The 12,616-nt window shown below is 36.7% G+C and overlaps 16 non-coding genes across 16 annotated transcripts; all 16 read left to right on the top strand.

Annotated features, from left to right (window-relative positions):
- Nucleotides 1-1,883: 1,883 nt before the first annotated feature.
- Nucleotides 1,884-2,097, top strand: LOC114778262 (small nucleolar RNA U3). Its single transcript, XR_003746280.1, has one exon. It is a non-coding gene; the product is annotated as a small nucleolar RNA U3 (small nucleolar RNA).
- A 448-nt stretch (nt 2,098-2,545) lies between these two features.
- Nucleotides 2,546-2,766, top strand: LOC114778250 (small nucleolar RNA U3). The gene has a single exon (XR_003746268.1). It is a non-coding gene; the product is annotated as a small nucleolar RNA U3 (small nucleolar RNA).
- A 523-nt stretch (nt 2,767-3,289) lies between these two features.
- LOC114778233 (small nucleolar RNA U3) lies at nt 3,290-3,508 on the top strand. The gene has a single exon (XR_003746252.1). It is a non-coding gene; the product is annotated as a small nucleolar RNA U3 (small nucleolar RNA).
- Nucleotides 3,509-3,953: 445 nt separating this feature from the next.
- LOC114778261 (small nucleolar RNA U3) lies at nt 3,954-4,176 on the top strand. The gene has a single exon (XR_003746279.1). It is a non-coding gene; the product is annotated as a small nucleolar RNA U3 (small nucleolar RNA).
- A 522-nt stretch (nt 4,177-4,698) lies between these two features.
- Nucleotides 4,699-4,917, top strand: LOC114778266 (small nucleolar RNA U3). Its single transcript, XR_003746284.1, has one exon. It is a non-coding gene; the product is annotated as a small nucleolar RNA U3 (small nucleolar RNA).
- Nucleotides 4,918-5,361: 444 nt separating this feature from the next.
- Nucleotides 5,362-5,582, top strand: LOC114778245 (small nucleolar RNA U3). The gene has a single exon (XR_003746264.1). It is a non-coding gene; the product is annotated as a small nucleolar RNA U3 (small nucleolar RNA).
- Nucleotides 5,583-6,105: 523 nt separating this feature from the next.
- LOC114778241 (small nucleolar RNA U3) lies at nt 6,106-6,324 on the top strand. The gene has a single exon (XR_003746260.1). It is a non-coding gene; the product is annotated as a small nucleolar RNA U3 (small nucleolar RNA).
- Nucleotides 6,325-6,769: 445 nt separating this feature from the next.
- Nucleotides 6,770-6,990, top strand: LOC114778249 (small nucleolar RNA U3). Its single transcript, XR_003746267.1, has one exon. It is a non-coding gene; the product is annotated as a small nucleolar RNA U3 (small nucleolar RNA).
- Nucleotides 6,991-7,513: 523 nt separating this feature from the next.
- On the top strand, nt 7,514-7,732 carry LOC114778255 (small nucleolar RNA U3). The gene has a single exon (XR_003746273.1). It is a non-coding gene; the product is annotated as a small nucleolar RNA U3 (small nucleolar RNA).
- Nucleotides 7,733-8,177: 445 nt separating this feature from the next.
- LOC114778244 (small nucleolar RNA U3) lies at nt 8,178-8,398 on the top strand. The gene has a single exon (XR_003746263.1). It is a non-coding gene; the product is annotated as a small nucleolar RNA U3 (small nucleolar RNA).
- Nucleotides 8,399-8,921: 523 nt separating this feature from the next.
- On the top strand, nt 8,922-9,140 carry LOC114778240 (small nucleolar RNA U3). Its single transcript, XR_003746259.1, has one exon. It is a non-coding gene; the product is annotated as a small nucleolar RNA U3 (small nucleolar RNA).
- Nucleotides 9,141-9,585: 445 nt separating this feature from the next.
- On the top strand, nt 9,586-9,805 carry LOC114778246 (small nucleolar RNA U3). The gene has a single exon (XR_003746265.1). It is a non-coding gene; the product is annotated as a small nucleolar RNA U3 (small nucleolar RNA).
- Nucleotides 9,806-10,327: 522 nt separating this feature from the next.
- Nucleotides 10,328-10,546, top strand: LOC114778243 (small nucleolar RNA U3). The gene has a single exon (XR_003746262.1). It is a non-coding gene; the product is annotated as a small nucleolar RNA U3 (small nucleolar RNA).
- Nucleotides 10,547-10,991: 445 nt separating this feature from the next.
- On the top strand, nt 10,992-11,210 carry LOC114778248 (small nucleolar RNA U3). Its single transcript, XR_003746266.1, has one exon. It is a non-coding gene; the product is annotated as a small nucleolar RNA U3 (small nucleolar RNA).
- Nucleotides 11,211-11,732: 522 nt separating this feature from the next.
- On the top strand, nt 11,733-11,951 carry LOC114778232 (small nucleolar RNA U3). The gene has a single exon (XR_003746251.1). It is a non-coding gene; the product is annotated as a small nucleolar RNA U3 (small nucleolar RNA).
- A 446-nt stretch (nt 11,952-12,397) lies between these two features.
- Nucleotides 12,398-12,616, top strand: LOC114778264 (small nucleolar RNA U3). The gene has a single exon (XR_003746282.1). It is a non-coding gene; the product is annotated as a small nucleolar RNA U3 (small nucleolar RNA).

Raw genomic sequence — 12,616 nt, 5'->3', positions numbered from 1 at the left:
CATATTGGATGTGTTGCTACCGCCAACAGTGGTCAGGAAAACATGGGAAATAGGGAAGGAGGCCAAAAAGGCCATGTCTCGCATTTGTGGCTGCCACGCTAAGGCCGTGAGACGCACAAAAAAAACGGAGAGGTCAGGCCGAAGGCCTGACCTCTCCACACACAATGACGTATTGGTTGCTTCTTTGGGGATTACAGGAGGGCCACAAATCGCGACCAAAACATTAAAAGTGTGAAAAAATCTGGTTTCCAAGAATTTGCGATGAAACGCTTCACAGCACACACACGACTCTCGTATCAAATCGTGCGGCTTGTCGTTACGCACGGTTTGACATATGGCTCGGCTCGGCCGGATTTACGGTCCGCGCGCAATTAGCCAAAAAGCGTTTTCGGAACGCGTTTATTATTCTAGCCCAAAATTGGACTTTTTTGGAGTTTGCGTCCAGACGGTTTGACATACAAAGAAGATATTGATGTCGTCTCGTAGATCTCGCCATGGCCGACGATTTGACGTATGGTTTATCTCCGTCTGACTTACGGATCATGCACAAACTTGGGAAAACAAAAAAGTGTAAATGCGCGAAAAAAGTTTATTTATTTATTATTTATTATTTCAGCCTTTTTTCGGCAATTAATGCGGGTCGTACCGAAGCACGCACACCGGCGTGCTATATATCAAAAATTAGAACTTTGTTGCGTGAGGTGTGCTATTACTTTTATAAGCGATCGGACTGGGCCTGGCCGAGCTATTAACGCTGAAACAGGGTAATTTCCCATTCGAACGTATTGATCGCTAATTTTAGCATTGGTAGCATTTGTAAAAAAAAACTTCTTTGAAGTGATACTGCAGTACCACATTAAAGAATTCCCATTTTACAAATTCCATGCCCGCGGCTGTGACCAATGCCTGAACTTACGTTCAAGGCTGCCACGCAAAGACCGTGAAACGCACAGAAACAAAGGAGAGGTCAGGCCGAAGGCCTGACCTCTCCTCACAAAATGACATATTGGTTGCTTCATTGAGGACTACAGGAGGGCCACAGATCGTGACTAAACCACTAAAAGTGCAAAAAAGGACATAACTTACGTTCAAGGCTGCCACGCAAAGACCGTGAAACGCACAGAAACAAAGGAGAGGTCAGGCCGAAGGCCTGACCTCTCCTCACAAAATGACATATTGGTTGCTTCATTGAGGACTACAGGAGGGCCACAGATCGTGACCAAACCACTAAAAGTGCAAAAAAGGACATAACTTACGTTCAAGACCGTGAAACGCACAGAAACAAAGGAGAGGTCAGGCCGAAGGCCTGACCTCTCCTCACAAAATGACATATTGGTTGCTTCATTGAGGACTACAGGAGGGCCACAGATCGTGACCAAACCACTAAAAGTGCAAAAAAGGACATAACTTACGTTCAAGGCTGCCACGCAAAGACCGTGAAACGCACAGAAACAAAGGAGAGGTCAGGCCGAAGGCCTGACCTCTCCTCACAAAATGACATATTGGTTGCTTCGTGACCAAACCATTAAAAGTGCAAAAAGGGACATTACTTACGTTCTAGGCTGCCACGCAAAGACCGTGAAACGCACAGAAATAAAGGAGAGGTCAGGCCGAAGGCCTGACCTCTCCTCACAAAATGACATATTGGTTGCTTCATTGAGGACTACAGGAGGGCCACGAATCGTGAGCAAACCATTAAAATTGCAAAAAAGGACATAACTTACGTTCAAGGCTGCCACGCAAAGACCGTGAAACGCACAGAAACAAAGGAGAGGTCAGGCCATACTGCATACTGCAGTACCACATTAAAGAATTCCCATTTTACAAATTCCATGCCCGCGGCTGTGACCAATGCCCGGACAGACCCATCAAAATTTCCCCTGGGGATTTTTGTTTCTAGTTTCTATAGTTATTGACTTGGAAACGTGAAATGAAAGTAGTGTCTCACTACTCACGATGATGATTTGTAATGCTTTTCTTTGAGCATGAGTCAGACAATGGTGGGGTTTGTTTCAACTCTTTACCGTATGTTGCTGATGATTGTTCTTGTTGTCTCTTTTAGAGACGCAAGAGAGAAGAAAGCATATTCAGAGTGATTGGTGCATTTGTTTATTGTCCTCAGTGGTGGCATAGTGAAATAAAATTTAGGAGGTGTCTTTGTTCAGATTTGTTTTACAATCAGTAAAATCTCATGAATTGTTGTCCTTCATTGAGCAAAATGTAAAAACGTTTACCATAAAATCATTAGGCTCAGACAGATTTTACCCTATCGTACAATTTGAAGAAGCACAATTAGGATAAGAAGACTTCGTTTTCTCCACCTGCAACTATACGAAGGATAAAGAAGCACCCAACAAGAATGTTTGCAATGAAATATTCAAATGTTTACATTTTAATGAATGGAGCTTTTAATACTACGCAGAACTTGATTTGGTCTACCACTTTGATACTAAATTCACAGTATATTCGTTTTTGTTTGCACGACTCAGCATATTTGTAAACATTAATCATGGAACTCAGATGGTCAATAAAACCAATCAGCATTAAGACTATACTTTCAGGGAATATTTCTTTAGTTTTTGGCTTGGAAACGTGAAAAGAAAGTTATTTTCCACTTCTCACGATGATGATTTGTGATGCTTTTCTTTAAACCCCTGAGTCAGACATTGGAGGGGTCTATTGAACCTTTTTCAGTATGTTGCTGATGATTGTTCTTGTTATTCTCTTTTAGAGACGCAAGAGAGAAGAAAGCATGTTCAGAGTGGCAGGACTTTCGTAATAAATATGTTTATTCTTTTAATTGATTGAAATGCCATGTCCTTAATGGAGCCATAGCAAACCAAGATTTACGATGTGTATTTAGTTTGTACTGTTTAGAAATCCATGAGGAATCAGATCGATTTTGGCATTGAAGTCAACAATTCGTTGTGATTGCCATCGCTAGTTGAGCATGCTGTAAAAAAAGTCAACGTGTTTATGAGGCTTGGACATTAATCCCTTTACTATCCAATTTCAATAAACACAGTAAAGATGAGCTAGTTTTCTCCACCTACAACTATTGGTAAGATTGAGGAAACATCAAAAGATAACTTTGCAATGAAATGTTTGATTGCATACATTCTACTGAATGAAACTTGTAACACCACATAGAGCAGCATATGCCTTGATTTCACAGCATTTTCGTTTTTGATCCTAAAAATCACGGCATATTTGTTTTGTTAGCGCCACTCACCAACTTTGGAAACATTAAGCATGGAACTCAGAAAGGTCATCAAAACCTATCGCCCTTAAGACTATACTTTCAGGGATCATTTCTATAGTTATTGACTTGGAAACGTGAAATGAAAGTAGTGTCTCACTACTCACGATGATGATTTGTAATGCTTTTCTTTGAGCATGAGTCAGACAATGGTGGGGTTTGTTTCAACTCTTTACCGTATGTTGCTGATGATTGTTCTTGTTGTCTCTTTTAGAGACGCAAGAGAGAAGAAAGCATATTCAGAGTGATTGGTGCATTTGTTTATTGTCCTCAGTGGTGGCATAGTAAAATAAAATTTAGGAGGTGTCTTTGTTCTGATTTGTTTTACAATCAGTAAAATCTCATGAATTGTCCTTCATTGAGCAAATTGTAAAAACGTTTACCATAAAATCATTAGGCTCAGACAGATTTTACCCTATCGTACAATTTGAAGAAGCACAATTAGGATAAGAAGACTTTGTTTTCTCCACTTGCAACTATACGAAGGATAAAGAAGCACCCAACAAGAATGTTTGCAATGAAATATTCAAATGTTTACATTTTAATGAATGGAGCTTGTAATACTACGCAGAACTTGATTTGGTCTTCCACTTTGATACTAAATTTACAGTATATTCGTTTTTGTTTGCACGACTCAGCATATTTGTAAACATTAATCATGGAACTCAGATGGTCAATAAAACCAATCAGCATTAAGACTATACTTTCAGGGAATATTTCTTTAGTTTTTGGCTTGGAAACGTGAAAAGAAAGTTATTTTCCACTTCTCACGATGATGATTTGTGATGCTTTTCTTTAAACCCCTGAGTCAGACATTGGAGGGGTCTATTGAACCTTTTTCAGTATGTTGCTGATGATTGTTCTTTTGTTATTCTCTTTTAGAGACGCAAGAGAGAAGAAAGCATGTTCAGAGTGGCAGGACTTCGTAATAAATATGTTTATTCTTTTAATTGATTGAAATGCCATGTCCTTAATGGAGCCATAGCAAACCAAGATTTACGATGTGTATTTAGTTTGTACTGTTTAGAAATCCATGAGGAATCAGATCGATTTTGGCATTGAAGTCAACAATTCGTTGTGATTGCCATCGCTAGTTGAGCATGCTGTAAAAAAAGTCAACGTGTTTATGAGGCTTGGACATTAATCCCTTTACTATCCAATTTCAATAAACACAGTAAAGATGAGCTAGTTTTCTCCACCTACAACTATTGGTAAGATTGAGGAAACATCAAAAGAGAACTTTGCAATGAAATGTTTGATTGTATACATTCTACTGAATGAAACTTGTAACACCACATAGAGCAGCATATGCCTTGATTTCACAGCATTTTCGTTTTTGATCCTAAAAATCACGGCATATTTGTTTTGTTAGCGCCACTCACCAACTTTGGAAACATTAAGCATGGAACTCAGAAAGGTCATCAAAACCTATCGCCCTTAAGACTATACTTTCAGGGATCATTTCTATAGTTATTGACTTGGAAACGTGAAATGAAAGTAGTGTCTCACTACTCACGATGATGATTTGTAATGCTTTTCTTTGAGCATGAGTCAGACAATGGTGGGGTTTGTTTCAACTCTTTACCGTATGTTGCTGATGATTGTTCTTGTTGTCTCTTTTAGAGACGCAAGAGAGAAGAAAGCATATTCAGAGTGATTGGTGCATTTGTTTATTGTCCTCAGTGGTGGCATAGTAAAATAAAATTTAGGAGGTGTCTTTGTTCTGATTTGTTTACAATCAGTAAAATCTCAAGAATTGTCCTTCATTGAGCAAATTGTAAAAACGTTTACCATAAAATCATTAGGCTCAGACAGATTTTACCCTATCGTACAATTTGAAGAAGCACAATTAGGATAAGAAGACTTCGTTTTCTCCACTTGCAACTATACGAAGGATAAAGAAGCACCCAACAAGAATTTTTGCAATGAAATATTCAAATGTTTACATTTTAATGAATGGAGCTTGTAATACTACGCAGAACTTGTTTTGGTTTTCCACTTTGATACTAAATTTACAGTATATTCGTTTTTGTTTGCACGACTCAGCATATTTGTAAACATTAATCATGGAACTCAGATGGTCAATAAAACCAATCAGCATTAAGACTATACTTTCAGGGAATATTTCTTTAGTTTTTGGCTTGGAAACGTGAAAAGAAAGTTATTTTCCACTTCTCACGATGATGATTTGTGATGCTTTTCTTTAAACCCCTGAGTCAGACATTGGAGGGGTCTATTGAACCTTTTTCAGTATGTTGCTGATGATTGTTCTTGTTATTCTCTTTTAGTGACGCAAGAGAGAAGAAAGCATGTTCAGAGTGGCAGGACTTTCGTAATAAATATGTTTATTCTTTTAATTGATTGAAATGCCATGTCCTTAATGGAGCCATAGCAAACCAAGATTTACGATGTGTATTTAGTTTGTACTGTTTAGAAATCCATGAGGAATCAGATCGATTTTGGCATTGAAGTCAACAATTCGTTGTGATTGCCATCGCTAGTTGAGCATGCTGTAAAAAAAGTCAACGTGTTTATGAGGCTTGGACATTAATCCCTTTACTATCCAATTTCAATAAACACAGTAAAGATGAGCTAGTTTTCTCCACCTACAACTATTGGTAAGATTGAGGAAACATCAAAAGAGAACTTTGCAATGAAATGTTTGATTGTATACATTCTACTGAATGAAACTTGTAACACCACATAGAGCAGCATATGCCTTGATTTCACAGCATTTTCGTTTTTGATCCTAAAAATCACGGCATATTTGTTTTGTTAGCGCCACTCACCAACTTTGGAAACATTAAGCATGGAACTCAGAAAGGTCATCAAAACCTATCGCCCTTAAGACTATACTTTCAGGGATCATTTCTGTAGTTATTGACTTGGAAACGTGAAATGAAAGTAGTGTCTCACTACTCACGATGATGATTTGTAATGCTTTTCTTTGAGCATGAGTCAGACAATAGTGGGGTTTGTTTCAACTCTTTACCGTATGTTGCTGATGATTGTTCTTGTTGTCTCTTTTAGAGACGCAAGAGAGAAGAAAGCATATTCAGAGTGATTGGTGCATTTGTTTATTGTCCTCAGTGGTGTCATAGTAAAATAAAATTTAGGAGGTGTCTTTGTTCTGATTTGTTTTACAATCAGTAAAATCTCATGAATTGTCCTTCATTGAGCAAATTGTAAAAACGTTTACCATAAAATCATTAGGCTCAGACAGATTTTACCCTATCGTACAATTTGAAGAAGCACAATTAGGATAAGAAGACTTCGTTTTCTCCACCTGCAACTATACGAAGGATAAAGAAGCACCCAACAAGAATGTTTGCAATGAAATATTCAAATGTTTACATTTTAATGAATGGAGCTTGTAATACTACGCAGAACTTGATTTGGTCTTCCACTTTGATACTAAATTTACAGTATATTCGTTTTTGTTTGCACGACTCAGCATATTTGTAAACATTAATCATGGAACTCAGATGGTCAATAAAACCAATCAGCATTAAGACTATACTTTCAGGGAATATTTCTTTAGTTTTTGGCTTGGAAACGTGAAAAGAAAGTTATTTTCCACTTCTCACGATGATGATTTGTGATGCTTTTCTTTAAACCCCTGAGTCAGACATTGGAGGGGTCTATTGAACCTTTTTCAGTATGTTGCTGATGATTGTTCTTGTTATTCTCTTTTAGAGACGCAAGAGAGAAGAAAGCATGTTCAGAGTGGCAGGACTTTCGTAATAAATATGTTTATTCTTTTAATTGATTGAAATGCCATGTCCTTAATGGAGCCATAGCAAACCAAGATTTACGATGTGTATTTAGTTTGTACTGTTTAGAAATCCATGAGGAATCAGATCGATTTTGGCATTGAAGTCAACAATTCGTTGTGATTGCCATCGCTAGTTGAGCATGCTGTAAAAAAAGTCAACGTGTTTATGAGGCTTGGACATTAATCCCTTTATTATCCAATTTCAATAAACACAGTAAAGATGAGCTAGTTTTCTCCACCTACAACTATTGGTAAGATTGAGGAAACATCAAAAGAGAACTTTGCAATGAAATGTTTGATTGTATACATTCTACTGAATGAAACTTGTAACACCACATAGAGCAGCATATGCCTTGATTTCACAGCATTTTCGTTTTTGATCCTAAAAATCACGGCATATTTGTTTTGTTAGCGCCACTCACCAACTTTGGAAACATTAAGCATGGAACTCAGAAAGGTCATCAAAACCTATCGCCCTTAAGACTATACTTTCAGGGATCATTTCTATAGTTATTGACTTGGAAACGTGACATGAAAGTAGTGTCTCACTACTCACGATGATGATTTGTAATGCTTTTCTTTGAGCATGAGTCAGACAATGGTGGGGTTTGTTTCAACTCTTTACCGTATGTTGCTGATGATTGTTCTTGTTGTCTCTTTTAGAGACGCAAGAGAGAAGAAAGCATATTCAGAGTGATTGGTGCATTTGTTTATTGTCCTCAGTGGTGGCATAGTAAAATAAAATTTAGGAGGTGTCTTTGTTCTGATTTGTTTTACAATCAGTAAAATCTCATGAATTGTCCTTCATTGAGCAAATTGTAAAAACGTTTACCATAAAATCATTAGGCTCAGACAGATTTTACCCTATCGTACAATTTGAAGAAGCACAATTAGGATAAGAAGACTTCGTTTTCTCCACTTGCAACTATACGAAGGATAAAGAAGCACCCAACAAGAATTTTTGCAATGAAATATTCAAATGTTTACATTTTAATGAATGGAGCTTGTAATACTACGCAGAACTTGATTTGGTCTTCCACTTTGATACTAAATTCACAGTATATTCGTTTTTGTTTGCACGACTCAGCATATTTGTAAACATTAATCATGGAACTCAGATGGTCAATAAAACCAATCAGCATTAAGACTATACTTTCAGGGAATATTTCTTTAGTTTTTGGCTTGGAAACGTGAAAAGAAAGTTATTTTCCACTTCTCACGATGATGATTTGTGATGCTTTTCTTTAAACCCCTGAGTCAGACATTGGAGGGGTCTATTGAACCTTTTTCAGTATGTTGCTGATGATTGTTCTTGTTATTCTCTTTTAGTGACGCAAGAGAGAAGAAAGCATGTTCAGAGTGGCAGGACTTTCGTAATAAATATGTTTATTCTTTTAATTGATTGAAATGCCATGTCCTTAATGGAGCCATAGCAAACCAAGATTTACGATGTGTATTTAGTTTGTACTGTTTAGAAATCCATGAGGAATCAGATCGATTTTGGCATTGAAGTCAACAATTCGTTGTGATTGCCATCGCTAGTTGAGCATGCTGTAAAAAAAGTCAACGTGTTTATGAGGCTTGGACATTAATCCCTTTACTATCCAATTTCAATAAACACAGTAAAGATGAGCTAGTTTTCTCCACCTACAACTATTGGTAAGATTGAGGAAACATCAAAAGAGAACTTTGCAATGAAATGTTTGATTGTATACATTCTACTGAATGAAACTTGTAACACCACATAGAGCAGCATATGCCTTGATTTCACAGCATTTTCGTTTTTGATCCTAAAAATCACGGCATATTTGTTTTGTTAGCGCCACTCACCAACTTTGGAAACATTAAGCATGGAACTCAGAAAGGTCATCAAAACCTATCGCCCTTAAGACTATACTTTCAGGGATCATTTCTGTAGTTATTGACTTGGAAACGTGAAATGAAAGTAGTGTCTCACTACTCACGATGATGATTTGTAATGCTTTTCTTTGAGCATGAGTCAGACAATAGTGGGGTTTGTTTCAACTCTTTACCGTATGTTGCTGATGATTGTTCTTGTTGTCTCTTTTAGAGACGCAAGAGAGAAGAAAGCATATTCAGAGTGATTGGTGCATTTGTTTATTGTCCTCAGTGGTGTCATAGTAAAATAAAATTTAGGAGGTGTCTTTGTTCTGATTTGTTTTACAATCAGTAAAATCTCATGAATTGTCCTTCATTGAGCAAATTGTAAAAACGTTTACCATAAAATCATTAGGCTCAGACAGATTTTACCCTATCGTACAATTTGAAGAAGCACAATTAGGATAAGAAGACTTCGTTTTCTCCACTTGCAACTATACGAAGGATAAAGAAGCACCCAACAAGAATTTTTGCAATGAAATATTCAAATGTTTACATTTTAATGAATGGAGCTTGTAATACTACGCAGAACTTGATTTGGTCTTCCACTTTGATACTAAATTCACAGTATATTCGTTTTTGTTTGCACGACTCAGCATATTTGTAAACATTAATCATGGAACTCAGATGGTCAATAAAACCAATCAGCATTAAGACTATACTTTCAGGGAATATTTCTTTAGTTTTTGGCTTGGAAACGTGAAAAGAAAGTTATTTTCCACTTCTCACGATGATGATTTGTGATGCTTTTCTTTAAACCCCTGAGTCAGACATTGGAGGGGTCTATTGAACCTTTTTCAGTATGTTGCTGATGATTGTTCTTGTTATTCTCTTTAGAGACGCAAGAGAGAAGAAAGCATGTTCAGAGTGGCAGGACTTTCGTAATAATATGTTTATTCTTTTAATTGATTGAAATGCCATGTCCTTAATGGAGCCATAGCAAACCAAGATTTACGATGTGTATTTAGTTTGTACTGTTTAGAAATCCATGAGGAATCAGATCGATTTTGGCATTGAAGTCAACAATTCGTTGTGATTGCCATCGCTAGTTGAGCATGCTGTAAAAAAAGTCAACGTGTTTATGAGGCTTGGACATTAATCCCTTTACTATCCAATTTCAATAAACACAGTAAAGATGAGCTAGTTTTCTCCACCTACAACTATTGGTAAGATTGAGGAAACATCAAAAGAGAACTTTGCAATGAAATGTTTGATTGTATACATTCTACTGAATGAAACTTGTAACACCACATAGAGCAGCATATGCCTTGATTTCACAGCATTTTCGTTTTTGATCCTAAAAATCACGGCATATTTGTTTTGTTAGCGCCACTCACCAACTTTGGAAACATTAAGCATGGAACTCAGAAAGGTCATCAAAACCTATCGCCCTTAAGACTATACTTTCAGGGATCATTTCTATAGTTATTGACTTGGAAACGTGACATGAAAGTAGTGTCTCACTACTCACGATGATGATTTGTAATGCTTTTCTTTGAGCATGAGTCAGACAATGGTGGGGTTTGTTTCAACTCTTTACCGTATGTTGCTGATGATTGTTCTTGTTGTCTCTTTTAGAGACGCAAGAGAGAAGAAAGCATATTCAGAGTGATTGGTGCATTTGTTTATTGTCCTCAGTGGTGGCATAGTAAAATAAAATTTAGGAGGTGTCTTTGTTCTGATTTGTTTTACAATCAGTAAAATCTCATGAATTGTCCTTCATTGAGCAAATTGTAAAAACGTTTACCATAAAATCATTAGGCTCAGACAGATTTTACCCTATCGTACAATTTGAAGAAGCACAATTAGGATAAGAAGACTTCGTTTTCTCCACTTGCAACTATACGAAGGATAAAGAAGCACCCAACAAGAATTTTTGCAATGAAATATTCAAATGTTTACATTTTAATGAATGGAGCTTGTAATACTACGCAGAACTTGATTTGGTCTTCCACTTTGATACTAAATTCACAGTATATTCGTTTTTGTTTGCACGACTCAGCATATTTGTAAACATTAATCATGGAACTCAGATGGTCAATAAAACCAATCAGCATTAAGACTATACTTTCAGGGAATATTTCTTTAGTTTTTGGCTTGGAAACGTGAAAAGAAAGTTATTTTCCACTTCTCACGATGATGATTTGTGATGCTTTCTTTAAACCCCTGAGTCAGACATTGGAGGGGTCTATTGAACCTTTTTCAGTATGTTGCTGATGATTGTTCTTGTTATTCTCTTTAGAGACGCAAGAGAGAAGAAAGCATGTTCAGAGTTGCAGGACTTTCGTAATAAATATGTTTATTCTTTTAATTGATTGAAATGCCATGTCCTTAATGGAGCCATAGCAAACCAAGATTTACGATGTGTATTTAGTTTGTACTGTTTAGAAATCCATGAGGAATCAGATCGATTTTGGCATTGAAGTCAACAATTCGTTGTGATTGCCATCGCTAGTTGAGCATGCTGTAAAAAAAGTCAACGTGTTTATGAGGCTTGGACATTAATCCCTTTATTATCCAATTCAATAAACACAGTAAAGATGAGCTAGTTTTCTCCACCTAACAACTATTGGTAAGATTGAGGAAACATCAAAAGAGAACTTTGCAATGAAATGTTTGATTGTATACATTCTACTGAATGAAACTTGTAACACCACATAGAGCAGCATATGCCTTGATTTCACAGCATTTTCGTTTTGATCCTAAAAATCACGGCATATTTGTTTTGTTAGCGCCACTCACCAACTTTGGAAACATTAAGCATGGAACTCAGAAAGGTCATCAAAACCTATCGCCCTTAAGACTATACTTTCAGGGATCATTTCTATAGTTATTGACTTGGAAACGTGACATGAAAGTAGTGTCTCACTACTCACGATGATGATTTGTAATGCTTTTCTTTGAGCATGAGTCAGACAATGGTGGGGTTTGTTTCAACTCTTTACCGTATGTTGCTGATGATTGTTCTTGTTGTCTCTTTTAGAGACGCAAGAGAGAAGAAAGCATATTCAGAGTGATTGGTGCATTTGTTTATTGTCCTCAGTGGTGGCATAGTAAAATAAAATTTAGGAGGTGTCTTGTTCTGATTTGTTTTACAATCAGTAAAATCTCATGAATTGTCCTTCATTGAGCAAATTGTAAAACGTTTACCATAAAATCATTAGGCTCAGACAGATTTTACCCTATCGTACAATTTGAAGAAGCACAATTAGGATAAGAAGACTTCGTTTTCTCCACTTGCAACTATACGAAGGATAAAGAAGCACCCAAACAAGAATTTTTGCAATGAAATATTCAAATGTTTACATTTTAATGAATGGAGCTTGTAATACTACGCAGAACTTGATTTGGTCTTCCACTTTGATACTAAATTCCACAGTATATTCGTTTTTGTTTGCACGACCTCAGCATATTTGTAAACATTAATCATGGAACTCAGATGGTCAATAAAACCAATCAGCATTAAGACTATACTTTCAGGGAATATTTCTTTAGTTTTTGGCTTGGAAACGTGAAAAGAAAGTTATTTTCCACTTCTCACGATGATGATTTGTGATGCTTTTCTTAAACCCTGAGTCAGACATTGGAGGGGTCTATTGAACCTTTTTCAGTATGTTGGCTGATGAATTGTCCTTGTTATTCTCTTTTAGACGCAAGAGAGAAGAAAGCATGTTCAGAGTGGC

The sequence above is a fragment of the Denticeps clupeoides genome, unplaced genomic scaffold, assembly GCF_900700375.1.
Source record: "Denticeps clupeoides unplaced genomic scaffold, fDenClu1.1, whole genome shotgun sequence".
Lineage (NCBI taxonomy): Eukaryota > Metazoa > Chordata > Actinopteri > Clupeiformes > Denticipitidae > Denticeps > Denticeps clupeoides.
The sequence above is the reverse complement of the archived record's forward strand: the minus strand, read 5'-3'. Positions and strand labels throughout refer to the sequence as shown.